General features: G+C 44.2%; 1 pseudogene; it reads left to right on the top strand.

Annotated features, from left to right (window-relative positions):
- Positions 1-4615: 4615 nt before the first annotated feature.
- Positions 4616-5583, top strand: LOC102432557 (annotated as a pseudogene).
- Positions 5584-13201: the final 7618 nt, after the last annotated feature.

The raw sequence follows: 13201 nt of genomic DNA, 5'->3' as shown, positions 1-13201 counted from the left end.
GACTTCAAGAGGACTTTCATCTGGATTGTATAGGTTGTTTCTGACCTGGAGCTTGAAGCCAAGGGGTTGAGTGGAACTTTCAACCCACTATGCAACCTCTGCACCAAGCCATGCTCCCTGGCACAGAGCTGTGTCCCCTGAAGGAAAGAATGCCTTTTCTAAATTTCACCAAACCACTGTTACAGCCAATGGCAGCTTTGTGCTGAAAGGCTCTTGAGGTCGGGAAAGAGGCCTTGTCGGCCCCTCTGAACACATGTCTTACAGGGGGGCCTCTAACACTGTCATTGGATAAGTTCCGTTGAACTAGAATGTGCCTATTTGTGTATTTGTAATAATTTCTAGGTCTTGACTATGAGATCCTCACAGGAGGAAACAGAAAAGAAATATCAATCATGTCAATAAATCTTATTTTGGGCTCAATGTAGATCACCTCCCTCCCTCTCAAGACTCTAGTTCCCGGGCATTCAGCTGGAGTTTCCGTGGCAGCGGAAGTTGTGGGTGTCTGTCTCATACTCTCTCAGATGTGAGAGAATTAGGGGAGAACAGTCCCAACCAAATGTGGGAGCCTCTGGAGAAAGGTCTCAGGGAGGTGGCCTTTGGAGACCACCATCCTGGGGTGACAAAACCTGCCTTACAATATCACCTCCACTCGATAAACTCACACCATTTGTTTTTCTTAAATCCTATGCTTTAGGCAACATTGGGAAACTTCCCAACTATCCCCTAACCTTCTCCCTTCCCTTCTTCCTCCTCCCATATGATAATAGCAATCAACCATTAAAAAATGTCGTCGGTGCATGCTGCATTCCAGCAGTGACAGAGGAAGGCCTGGCCAGTCTCTGGTCCCACAGAGCTTAACTCGGGTCTCCGCGCTAGTTTCTCCCAACGGAAGAGTTTAGGTCTGAGGTGGTCCCCAGGTATTTGATGTTCCGAGTTCCACCATTCCTGGTCCCCATTCAGGTTCCTAAATGCTAAAGAGTTTAGTTAGGTTCCCTAACGATATATGAAGGAGAACTAAGTGCCCATCTCCACATGCACAAATGCAGCTATTTCTTTCCCGTGTTCTCTTACCGCTTGTTCAGTGCAGTAAGTCTTCACTCCACATTGTCCATAGGTTCTTGGAAACCGTGGCTGCAAGCAAGCTCACGTGTAACGAAACCAATTTTACCTAGGCTGATGGATAGCATAAGACAAGTTCCCGTGGCATAATTCTGGTCACAAAAACATCACCAAACTTCTAAATAAAGGCCCCAAACACTTTTTAATATTAAAGATGGAAATTAATGTGACCTATAATACACTTAAGAAAGATGAATTAAAACTAAAAAAGTGAGTGAATTCTTTTCCAACCCACTTATTCCAGTTCAGGTTCACGGGTGGCAGGAGCTTAGGGAGCAAGGCAGGGACCACCCTGGACAGGACTCCTTTCCATGGCAGGGGCACTCGCACACCCACACTCACTCAGACTGGGACAATGGAGACACCCAATTAACCTAACGTGCACATCTTTGGGACGTGGGAGGAAACCAGGGTCCTCGGAGAAAACCTATCCAGACATGGGGAGAAGGGGCAAACTCCACGCAGACAGTGGCTCCAGCCAGGAACTGATTACTTTTTTCATCAATGTTATAAAGAAACAATATTGAACAAAATGACATTATTTGAAGACCTGCTTTGCATTCAGATTTCCTAAACACCAAATCAGGCTGACCTTCAGGACAGGACCCCAGCCCCACGCCACCTTATCAAACTTCTCCAGCCCTCAGTTGTTGAGCATACTATTCAGGTTTTAACTTTCCCTCATCAAGGTTTTTATACCACCTGTAGCCTCACATTTATTTATCATCAGACATTTGTTGAGCACCTGTATTAATTTTGCAATGAGTCTGGATAAGCATAATCCCCACCACTGATAAAATCATGGGCCAGTGGGGGGACAAACAAGTATGTAAATTGTTTTGCTCAGGATGATAAGAGCCATGATAAGTCCTATAGAAAAACAGAAAACATAGCCACTAACTTGAGCTGATGACAACTAGGGAGATGTCATGGAGGAGATTATTTTTAAACTGAATTGTAGAAAGTGAATAGAAATTAACCATATAGGGAAGTGAGGGAAGACAATTCTAGGCAGAAGGAACAGAGTGTATAAAGTGCCAGGAAGGCGTGCTGGGTCTCCATCCTATAAAGTGATAGACATGATTCCTTCAGTACCGTTAGTCCCTATTTGAAAACCTGGGAATTAAAGAGACAACCTATCTGTACCCCTTAGTTCCCCACCCACCACACACACACACTGAACATGCAATGGTGGGACAGGCACAGGATAATTGCTATAGACACTCCCATTCTAAAAGGGGGACCACAGGGAGCATACAGCAATCCTGAAACTTGACAGCCCACATGTGGTCAGTTCTTTGATTAGAGATCAAACCCTGGGAATTATTCACTGAGGCTCTGGGTTCTACTCTGTATCATTCTTTCTTTTCCATAAAAGGTAATCTGAATTTGCCATTTGTGACTGGTTCATTTTTTTCAGACTATTTTCAGCCTATAAAGTCTGGGAATTCAAAGACTTTAAAAATTTTTTTAATTGATTTTTAGAGAGAGTGAAGAGAATCATTGGTTTGTTATTCCACTCATTTATGCATTCACTGGTTGCTTCTCGTATGTCCCCTGACTGGGGATCAAACCCACAGGCGTGGTGTATCTGGACGATGCTCTAACCAACTGAGCTACTGGGCCAGGGCATTCTCTTAAAACTTTTGAGAGCCTCCTACGAATCATACTGTGGTTCATGCCATAAGAAAAAAAGCCACATCTATAAATCTCTTTTTCTTAATCCTCACCCAAGGACATGCTTAGAGAGAGGAAGGGTGAGAGAAAGAAACATCAATGTAAGAGAGAAAACATTGATCAGTTGTCTTCTGTATACTCCGCCTGGGGATCAAATCCACAACCCGCTATGTACCCTGACCAGGAATGAACCCGCAACCTTTCCTTGCACATGACAATGCTCAACCAGCTGAGCCACTGTGGCCGGGCTACAAATCTCTTTATGATAAATCTCCATGTATCTTGGGCTTCTGCGGAAGCTGCCAAGGATTCTTAAAAGTCCTGGATTTTTTGTTTTTGTTTTGACTGAACAGTTCTCTAAGACATTACTTTAAACCTTTCCACAGTCTTAGCAAATAATTTTCTAATCATAATTTGTTTCATCTTTACACCATGTTTTCCTAAATTTTACTTTTCTCCAGAAACCATTCTTAATGCAACATTGCTTTCCATCTGGAGAAGCAGGGTATGTACAAACTCAGCAGATTCTCTCTCCTTCATATGTAACTTTTTTTCTTTCTTGAGCTTATTGCTCTCCCTTCCCATTTCAATGTCAGCGGGAAAAACAAGCCAGGGTGACCTGTCGCCCTGCCTGGGAACCTCCTTAGCTAGATCACCCATTGCATGGGGTACATTTTCTATTTTCCACATTATTGCAGGCAGGAGTGTTGCTAAACTTTCTGTCACTGCATAACAGAACCTCTTCTCTCTAATTGCCAGTAACGTTTTCCTCACTTCTCTGTAATCCTGGACCGATAGCCTTCTCAAAGACATCGGCTTCTGCTGACAGTCTCTTTGAGACCCTTTAAATTTTTACTAGTAATCTTCTCAAGGTCCTTCCAGCTTCTGTCCTCTACTGTCCCAAAGCCACTCTCATATTTGAATGTGTTTTGTTACAGCAGCACCCAACTTGTCTCTCACCTTCACACCCACTTTGGACTTCCTTGTCTATTTACATCTCCTGTGACTGCCCATCAAGCCCGTCTGGTCTCCATTACGCAGTGGGTGAATGATTTTCTTCCAAGATTGGCTCCCCGGAGGAGCTGTCTTGGAAAAGGGCTGAAAGATGGGGTTAGTGAAAGATTTTATTTGATGCTATTGTCGGGAACAAACAAATAAATAAAAAAACCAAAAAACTTCTCAGGACATCAAATATTTCACCTGGAGGAAAGTATCAAAATTCTGTAAGAAACATTTTTAATTCTCTGTTTCAAACAAAATACAGAGAGTGAGATCCATTTCTAACATTTTAGGAGACAGAGGAAAAAGCGTAAGGTTACATTTATGTTAGGCTAATGTGGCTTATTATTGTTTTACTTTTATTTTTTAAATAGCATTAGCTTGACAATGGAGGGAGTGCATGGCAGAGTGGGGAAGGCTGTAGGCTGAGGACTCACACAGACCTGGGCCAGTTTCGTAACCAGCAGCTTCGTCATCTCTAAAGTGGGACTATAATTACCTCCAAAGGTTGATGTGAGATTAGAGGAAATGCAATGGATGTGAAATCGCCAAGCAGAACATTATCATGTGATAAATAAGCTGCTTTGAACTTGTTAATATGGAAATCACAAAAATGACTCCTTATGTTTCCTCCGAAGTCTCCACTTGTCTTTCCGAAATGTCTGAATCAGGAGTCATGCTCCCATTCCCTGCAGTGGCTGGGAAGGAGCAGGGGGAAGGGAAGCTTCTCTCTTGTTCTCTTAAGAATTATGTTCTCCACAGCAATGTGCTCTCTCCTGCTCCTCCACACGGGCCTCAGCCTGCTCACTGCCTGTCAAAAATGGTGAAAGAAACCACTTACTATGATGTTTTGGGGGTCAAATCCAGGAAGCATTGAAAAAGGCTCACAGGAAGCTGGCCTTGAAGTACCACCCTGATAAGACTCTAAATGAAGGAGAGAAGTTTAAACAGATTTCTCAAGCTTACAAAATGCTCTCTGATGTAAAGAAGCGGGTATTGTATGACAAAAGAAAACAGGCAATTAAAGACGGTGGAGCTGGTGGTGGCTTTGGCTCCCCCAATGGACATCTTTGGGAGGAGAAGGGAGGATGCAGAGAGAAAGGAGAGGTAAAAATGTTCATCAGTAATCTCAGCAGGTGTACATAGTAGTGCAACAAGAAAACTAGCTCTGCCAAAGAACCAATGAGCATGGTATGTGACAAATATAAAGGCAGAGGTAGTAAGAAAGGAGCAGTAGAGTGCCATCCCAATTGCCGAGGTACTGGAATGCAAATGAGAATTCATCAGATCTGACCTGGAATGGTTCAACCAGTTCAGTCTGTGTGCATGAAGTGCCAGGGCCATGAGGAATGAATCTGTCCTAAAGGTAGATGTAAAAGAGGCAATGGAAGGAAGATAGTTTGAGAGAAGATTTTAGAAGTTCATATTGACAAAGGCATGAAAGGTGGCCACAAGATAACATTCTGTGGTGAAGGAGACCAAGAACCAAGCCTGGAGCCAGGAGACAGTATCATTGTTTTAGGTCAAAAGGACCATGCTGTTTTCACTCCACCAGGAGAAGACCTTTTCATGAGTATGAACATACAGCTGGTTAAAGAATTGTGTAACTTCCAAAAGCCAATAGCTACTTTTGACAACCGAACCATAGTCATCACCTCTCATCCAGGTCAGAGTGGCAAGCACGGATATATCAAGTGTGTGCTAAATGAAGGCATGCCAATTTATCGTAGACCACATACAAATGGTCACCTAATCATTGAATTTTGGGCAAACTTTCCTGAACTATAAAAGTACCCAAAAAATTAGATTCTCTTCCATTCTGAAAAAAAAATCTCAAATTTAGGAGTATGCAGTGAAAATGTCCAGGGGGCACATTAAATCTATTATCAATGGGCTGTTATTTCAGGGAAGAAACCAGACCAATTTAATTTTATTTCTGCCTTAAATTCACCCAAATCTCCCTCACCCTGCCTCCCAGTAAGTCCTTCAATTCTTTCTCCCAAGCAGCCCTTAAGGCAAGAGGCTGGAAACCAGTTCATCCTCTACTGTGGTGCAAGCTGGAAGAAGCATAGAATTGGAAAAAAGCAAGAATAAAGAAGGTGAAAATGAGACTTGGAGGAGAAGGATCTTTAGGATATTGGAGAAGAGCAGTTGTCAGGAGCCATGGTGCTGTATGTGAGAGGAAGGTATGAGGAGGAGACTTGAACAAAACCAGAGATGCAAGGAGAGAGAGAGTTTGAATGAGAGGAGTTTGGAGTGTCCTTCCAGGAGAGGAGCTATGAAGGAGTGAACAGGAGGAGGGATTTATTAGACTTGCTAGAATTCTGGGAGGCATCCTCTCCTCGCTTTTCCCAGGCCTTGCTCTTTAGCTGACTCACCTTTTTACATAATCTGTATTCTTTGCCCCTGTCCTGCTTAGCTTGGGCCAGGTTGTCTCTTGCCCTGGAGATAACAATAACCTTCTAACTAACTGGTCTCTCTACTCACACCCCTGCCCACCAGTCTATTTATCTCACAACCAGAGTGATCTCTCTTTAATCTGATCTTGTCCCCGACCCACCCCACACTTCAAACATTTCAGTAGATTCCTGTACCTTCAATATCAAGTCTGAACTCCTCATTGTGGCATATCAGGCTTTTTGTGATCTGGCCCCTGCCCACCTCTCGGCCTCACCTCTCTCCCATTCTCTGCTCCAGCCTCTCCAGGCAGCCTGTCATTCCCAGAGCCTTGCTGTTGTTCTGGCTCTCACAGTCTTTTCTCTTTCATCAATGCAACTTCCATGCTTTGAACATGTTGTTTCCTCTTTACGCCAGATCCTTCCCCCTTCTTCTCCACCTAACTCCCATATAGTTTTCATGTTTCAGCTCAACCACTCTCTCCTTGAATCCTTCCTTACTAACCACCCAGACACACATACCACAATCTCTCACCCACCCCGACCCGAAGCGGGCCCAGGCTCTGTGCTTATTTCTGTATTGGTACTTAGCTCAGCACCAGTTGGTCTCAGACGCTGGGAAGAGAACTGCTTCAGGACAGAGACCCTCCCTTAGTAGCATCTAGAATGCTTTGCATGGTTTCTGGAAAGTCACTGTAGAAGGTGTTCCACCATGTTGACTGACTGAATGAATGAACTGATCAATGGTCACTGGTGGCAAAGAAAAGATAGTCAGAAAGGACCCAGGTAGGGAAAGAGGTCTGGGGATGAAGAGAAGGATGATAAAACATAGAAAAGAAAACAAAGTGTTTGGATAAAAGAAACACATTTACTTTTGCTGGGTGGGTATCTGCTATTTTAGGGAAGAAAAAGCTTCACATCCAAGCAGAATGTTGGGTTCTTTCTGTTGCATCTGAAGGAAGAATGGGGATGGGATGGGGTGGGGATTGCAGACCCTATAATCAGGAGGAATCACCTGCCTCCCCCTCCAGGGCCCCATCTCCTGCCCCTCCAGCTGTCTAATGTCTTTCCCTTGCCACTAACTCTGTCCCTGTCATTCCCTTCACCACATCCCCAAACCATCACACACACACCCCCTTCCAGGGACAAGGTCTCCCTCTCTCACTCCAGTGTCCCACTTTCTTCCTTCACACCCACCCGCCTTATTTCACATGCTCACCCCTCCCCAGCCCAACTACCCAAAGTCATCCATTTGGCCATGTCCTGGGAGCTCAGGCTATTGTTCATCCATTTGTCCAAGCCCCCCACCAAGGCACGTGCCTCCACGTTTCAGCTTCCTGACGCTTACCAAGGACTTACAGCGGTTCTCAACCTGGGGGTCGCGACTCGGAAAACACATATATTAATTACATATTGTTTTTGTGATTAATCACTATGCTTTAATTATGTTCAATTTGTAACAGTGAAATTGGGGGTCACCACAACATGAGGAACTGTATTAAAGGGTCGCAGCATTAGGAAGGTTGAGAACCACTGTTTAAGACAATCAGAATATGAATGGGCAACCATTTTTTAAAACCTCCAAGGCACTAAATTGCATCTGTGCAAGATACCACTTTGATGAAGACTTCTCTAATGTTGCAAGGCATGGCCTGGAGCTAAAGATTAATGTCCCTGCTGGTGGAGGGTCAGTTACTCAGGGGTTTTTATCGGCCTAGGCAGAGTAGGGAAAGGTAAGGGAGAACCAGATCAAGGGAAACCATTCCCCTACCAGCAGCCTCCCATCCTCTCTCCTTTGGTGCAAACACTGTCCACAGAGCCAGAGCACCACGGTTTATTTTCATCTGTTTATTTTGCAATTAACATAGAGAAGGAGCCTCTTTTTGATGCGCTAGTTCAGGGGTTCAAAGCGTCTAGCCACCTTGACCCCTTCACCAGCCTCCGACGTCGCAGTGGGGCTGCCCGACTGGGAAAGATTTATACTTATTTTTATATAATGGAAAACTCATTGCCGGACATCGAGTTACTCACTTTGATTTGTTTTCTTTGGAAGAAGCGGCCGGCGGCGGCGGCTGCAGCGCCCCAAGCTGGGTCATTAATATGGCAGCAACAGCAACAAAGACCTTTACAGCCGCTGCCTGTAAACCGTGGATAAAGTTCAAGCATTTATTCTGTTCGAGGCCTCCCAGTGTCTATAAAAGCCCAGCACGATTATATGATCAGTGTCAAGACCCACTTTCCCCTCTTTGTGCTCCGGGATGCATTTCCTTGCCCTGTCCCTCCGTGTTGCCACCGCAGCTGCTCTGGCTTTAATAGCAGCCCAAGCCGCACACTATTGGAGTGTTCCTTGGGCTTTGTTTTAAACATGGTTTTTGCTTGTGTTAACTACCGCCTGGCTCTCTGACACCCATGAATGGGGCTATGCGGGGCTGTCAATCAACAACAATAATAATGCCATCTGGGTTTGAATAATACTAATGAGAAGAAGAAGAAGAGGGATACTGTGTATTAACATAGCACCTTTGTCCCAGAAGCTCAGAGGGTGTTCAGGATAATAATTCATTCTTGCTCGGAGCACTGCTTGATGGTAGATATTATGATCCCACCCCAGGGGACTGAGACACAGAGAGGGCAAGTGGCTGGCCCCAGGGTCACACAGTAAGTCAGAGACGGCACACAACTTAGTTGTTTCGAGTCCCGCGAAGCACTGTCCCCATGGGGTCACACTGAGCTGTAACTCTCTGTGCTCCTGTTTTAAAAATCTATCTGTAAAAACAGGTGTCAACTCAGTTGTCCCCTTCCTTCTGTGATGAAGAAAAAGAGGAAAAGAAAAGAATGTTCTAAGGTGGAGGAGAGCCCATCCAAGCCAGGAGCGAGGGAGCAGAGGGTGCTGGGATACCCGTGTACTGCTCTGAGGGGCATCTGGGATTTCTGTAGGGGAAGGAGGATGGTGGAAGCATGTTAAAGGGAATCGATAAAGAGGAAGAAGCTCTCCCATGCAGGTGAGAAACAAGCCAATTACTGAGCCAAAAAGCTGACGAAAAGCTTAACAAGGAACGGCAGCCATCTGGGAGGATACTGCTGAAGACACCAAGAATTTCCCTGTTTTCTTACCACTTGCAACAGCATGGATGGACCTGGAGAGCTTATGCTAAGCGAAATAAGCCAGTCAGAGAAAGATAAATATCACATGATCTCACTCTTTTGTGGAATATGATGAACAACATAAACTGAAGCACCAAAATAGAACCAGAGTCATAGAAGCATCAAACAGACTGTCCAACCTATGAGGGAAGGTGGGGGGTGAGGGGGTAAGAAACCAGCCAAAGGATTTGTATGCATACATATGAGCATAGCCAATAACCAATGGACACAGACAGGCGGGGCGGGGGGCAAGGGGCGGGAGGGCACGTGCTGGGGGTGGGGGCAGCCAGGGAGAGGTCAATGGGAGGGGCGGGGGGAAGGAGACTTACATAACACTTTAAACAATAAAGAATTTAATTATTTTTTTTAAAAAAAAGACTGTATATGTGTCAGAAAGCACATACCCCAGGAAGACCTTCCCACCACAAAGAGACAAAGGGAGGTGGAGACAACTAAAAAGCCCACAGCCCACTTTTTAAATAACCCAATAGTAAATTTAGATGATGTGGGGGTGTGGGGGGAAGCCTTCACCCATAGTACTCAGCCAATGAGGAACCGGGGGAGGGACTAGCTCAGTAGGGATAAATTGCTTCCTGTAACTGCCCTGGTTATGCCTGCATACTAGACACCTGACCTTGCAAGACCATCATTAAAAGTTTTGCTTTCGCTGTAAAAAAAAAAAAAAAGAATTTCCCTGTTGAACTAAAATCTCATTCTGCACTTTGCAGATCACACCAAGGGGCCAGGACCCTAGCTGCCCGTTCCCAACTCCCTTAGTGCACAGAGGAATTCAGACCTGACTCTGTCACTTCCAATCAGTAGAATCTTACCTAACTTCTCCGTGCCTCAGTTTCCACCTCTGTAAAACTGATGAATCACTATCTCAGTGGGTTTTCTAGCACACTGCAATAACTTCCGAATTGATTTCCTCAACTTTAATCTCTCTCTGATACCTATCATTGGGTTGTTATGAGGATTAAATAAGTTAATATATAAAATGCTAAGAAGATACAGGACACATACTGGAACCTTAATAAATATTAGTTATTATTGTCTTAAGTAGGGATACATTCGTTGTTATTGTTGTCATCATCTTCATCATCGTTATCCTCTGGTTTCTTGGCCACTTGCTCCTGGACAGAAAAGAAATAACCCAAGCACCATGAAGGGAGAGATCAGCCGTATTGAGGCCATTCTATGGACATATAAAGACATAATTCAACCACGCAGGGCCTCTTCCCCTTGTCTGTGCTGGTGTCGGTTCTGGGAGCTGCACCCTGGAGAGCAGCTCTATCATTCTCATTTGCCGCTTGTGTTGGTTTGTCTCCTCTGATAGACTCTAAACAAACGCTGGGTGATGTCTAGTTCTGCTGTCTTCCCCAGCGCACCCAGCACGCCTCCTGTCAAGCAGCCTTTTCTCAGAGGATACAGGTCACCTCTCCCCGATTTCTAGAACACCTGCTGTGTGACAGACTCTGAGCTGAGGACTACAAGATAGTATTAGGAAGGCTCTTGTCAGGGGAAAATATACTTTCTTGGTGGAAGACATAAGCCATAAGGGAACAATTCACTAACCTCTCAGGCCTCAGAATCAGGGCTTGTTAAAACAGACTGCAGATAAAATGGCTTCGAATGCCCACTGAAACATTACTTTTATTCTTTTTCTTTGGAACAAATAAGAGGTGTAAGAAGGAGAGTAACGTGATCAAAGCCACATCCCAGGAAGATGCACCTTGCAATACAGTAGAAGATCGATAAGGCAGGGAGAGATGGAAGCTGGAGAAATCAGTTCAGAAGTAATTGTAATAGGCTACCAAAGAGCGAGAAGTGCTGTACTAAACAACTCATTGATTTACTGGTTTTGAAGTCTTCCAAATAATTACATTTCTAGTTCCCTCTCCCTGGCAGAGCGCCTCTAAATGCTTGAGCTGACACCTTCTGCCCCATAAGTTCCTTATTTATGGTGTTGTCCCCTTTGTTTTTGTCCCTGACCCAGTTTAGAGACACTTTATCACTGGGACTGAATCTGAGGCACTCTCTAGTTTCCAAGGCGAGCATTCTTCGGCAATAAACAAACAGATTTACAATTCCTCCCAAGACCTTCAAGGCAGAAAGACACTGCTTTCACATCTCCACAAACTGGACTGAATCCTCCCTCTTTGTATCTCTTACCACACCGGAGGATTTTGACCTTGCATGTGATGCTTTCACTCATGTCTTCTCTTTGTGTATAGATAGACTTTTAGCTTCTTGAAGATAGAGCCCACTTCTGCTCCACATTTGAGTCTCTCTCTCTCTCTCTCTCTCTCTATATATATATATATATATATATATATATATATATATATATATTTGATTTTTTACAGAGAGGAAGGGAGAGGGATAGAGAGTTAAAAACATCGATGAGAGAGAAACATCGACCAGCTGCCTCCTGCACACTCCCTACTGGGAATGTGCCCACAACCAAGGTACATGCCCTTGACCGGAATTGAATCTGGGACCTTTCAGTCCACAGGCCGACGCTCTATCCACTGAGCCAAACCGGTTAGGACACGTTTGAGTCCCTTTGCAGTGGTTCTCAACCTTCATAATGCCGCGACCCTTTAATACAGTTCCGCATGTTGTGGTGACCCCCAACCATAAAATTATTTTTGTTGCTACTTCATAACTGTAATTTTGCTACTGTTATGAATCGTAATGTAAATATCTGATATGCAGGATGTATTTTCATTGTTCGCGACCCACAGGTTGAGAACCACTACTTTACAGTGTAATGCCTGACACTGCATAGGTGCTGGAGAAATTTATTTTATTAAAAGTATCTGACATTCTTCATGTATTCAAATGTAGAATTCAACCTCACACGTAAATACCTCTGTGAAAGCATCTGGCTGACAGGATTTCTCTTTCAGACAGACTTTTATGATATCCACACAAGAAGGCAGTGTTTGTGAGGTCTGCCTTCAAGAATAAGAAATCACCTCATTAACAGAGTAGTATTCAGAAAAATGCACGAGTTCATTTCTCCCTCCTCCCCTCCTTCTCTTCCAGCGGGCACATGATAACTGACTGTGAGACACTTATACAAGGCACTGTGGGAGATCAGTTCCTGTCCTTAAGAAGTTCAAAATCTGATGAAAAATACCCATAACTTTATTTTATAAATTGAATTTTATGTTAGAAACAAAACAGAAACAAACTCAAAGATACAGAGAACAAATTGATGGTTGCCAGATGGGAGGTCAGTTGGGGGACTGGGTGAAAAGGGTGAAGGGATTATATAAATTGCCAGTTATAAAAATCATGTTGATGTAAAGTACAGCATAGGGAACATAGTCAATAATATTGTCATAACTATATATGGTGCCAGGTGGGTACTAGACTTATTGGGGGGATCACTCCTTAAATTATATAAATGTCTACTCACTATGTTGTACACCTGAAACTAATATAATATTGTATGTCAACTGTAATTGAAAACTTTTTTAATTTATTAAAATAACTAGAGGCCAGATGCACGAAATTCATGCAAGAGTAGGCCTTCCCTCCCCCAGCTGCCAGCACCGGCTTCCCTCTGGCAACCGGGACCCAGGCTTCCCTCACAGCCCTGGCTTCATCTGGAAAGTCATCCGGAAGGATGTCTGGTCTAATTAGCATATTACACTTTTATTATTATAGATAAGATACAAACAGTGCAGTCCTGTGAAGGAACAGGAGAAGGGACCGTGGCTCACTGCGCTATCACTAGAATGGGCATATGTGAATGAGCTCTGGCAGGAGCCTCATTTTCAATAGACAAGGAGGAGGAGGAGGGCTTTGCCAGCTGGAGGCCCAGCACTGAAACACAGGGTGCTCAGGGAATTGTG

The sequence above is a fragment of the Myotis lucifugus genome, unplaced genomic scaffold (genome assembly GCF_000147115.1).
Source record: "Myotis lucifugus unplaced genomic scaffold, Myoluc2.0 scaffold_167, whole genome shotgun sequence".
Taxonomy (NCBI): Eukaryota; Metazoa; Chordata; class Mammalia; order Chiroptera; family Vespertilionidae; genus Myotis; species Myotis lucifugus.
This window is presented reverse-complemented; position numbering and strand designations above follow the sequence as displayed.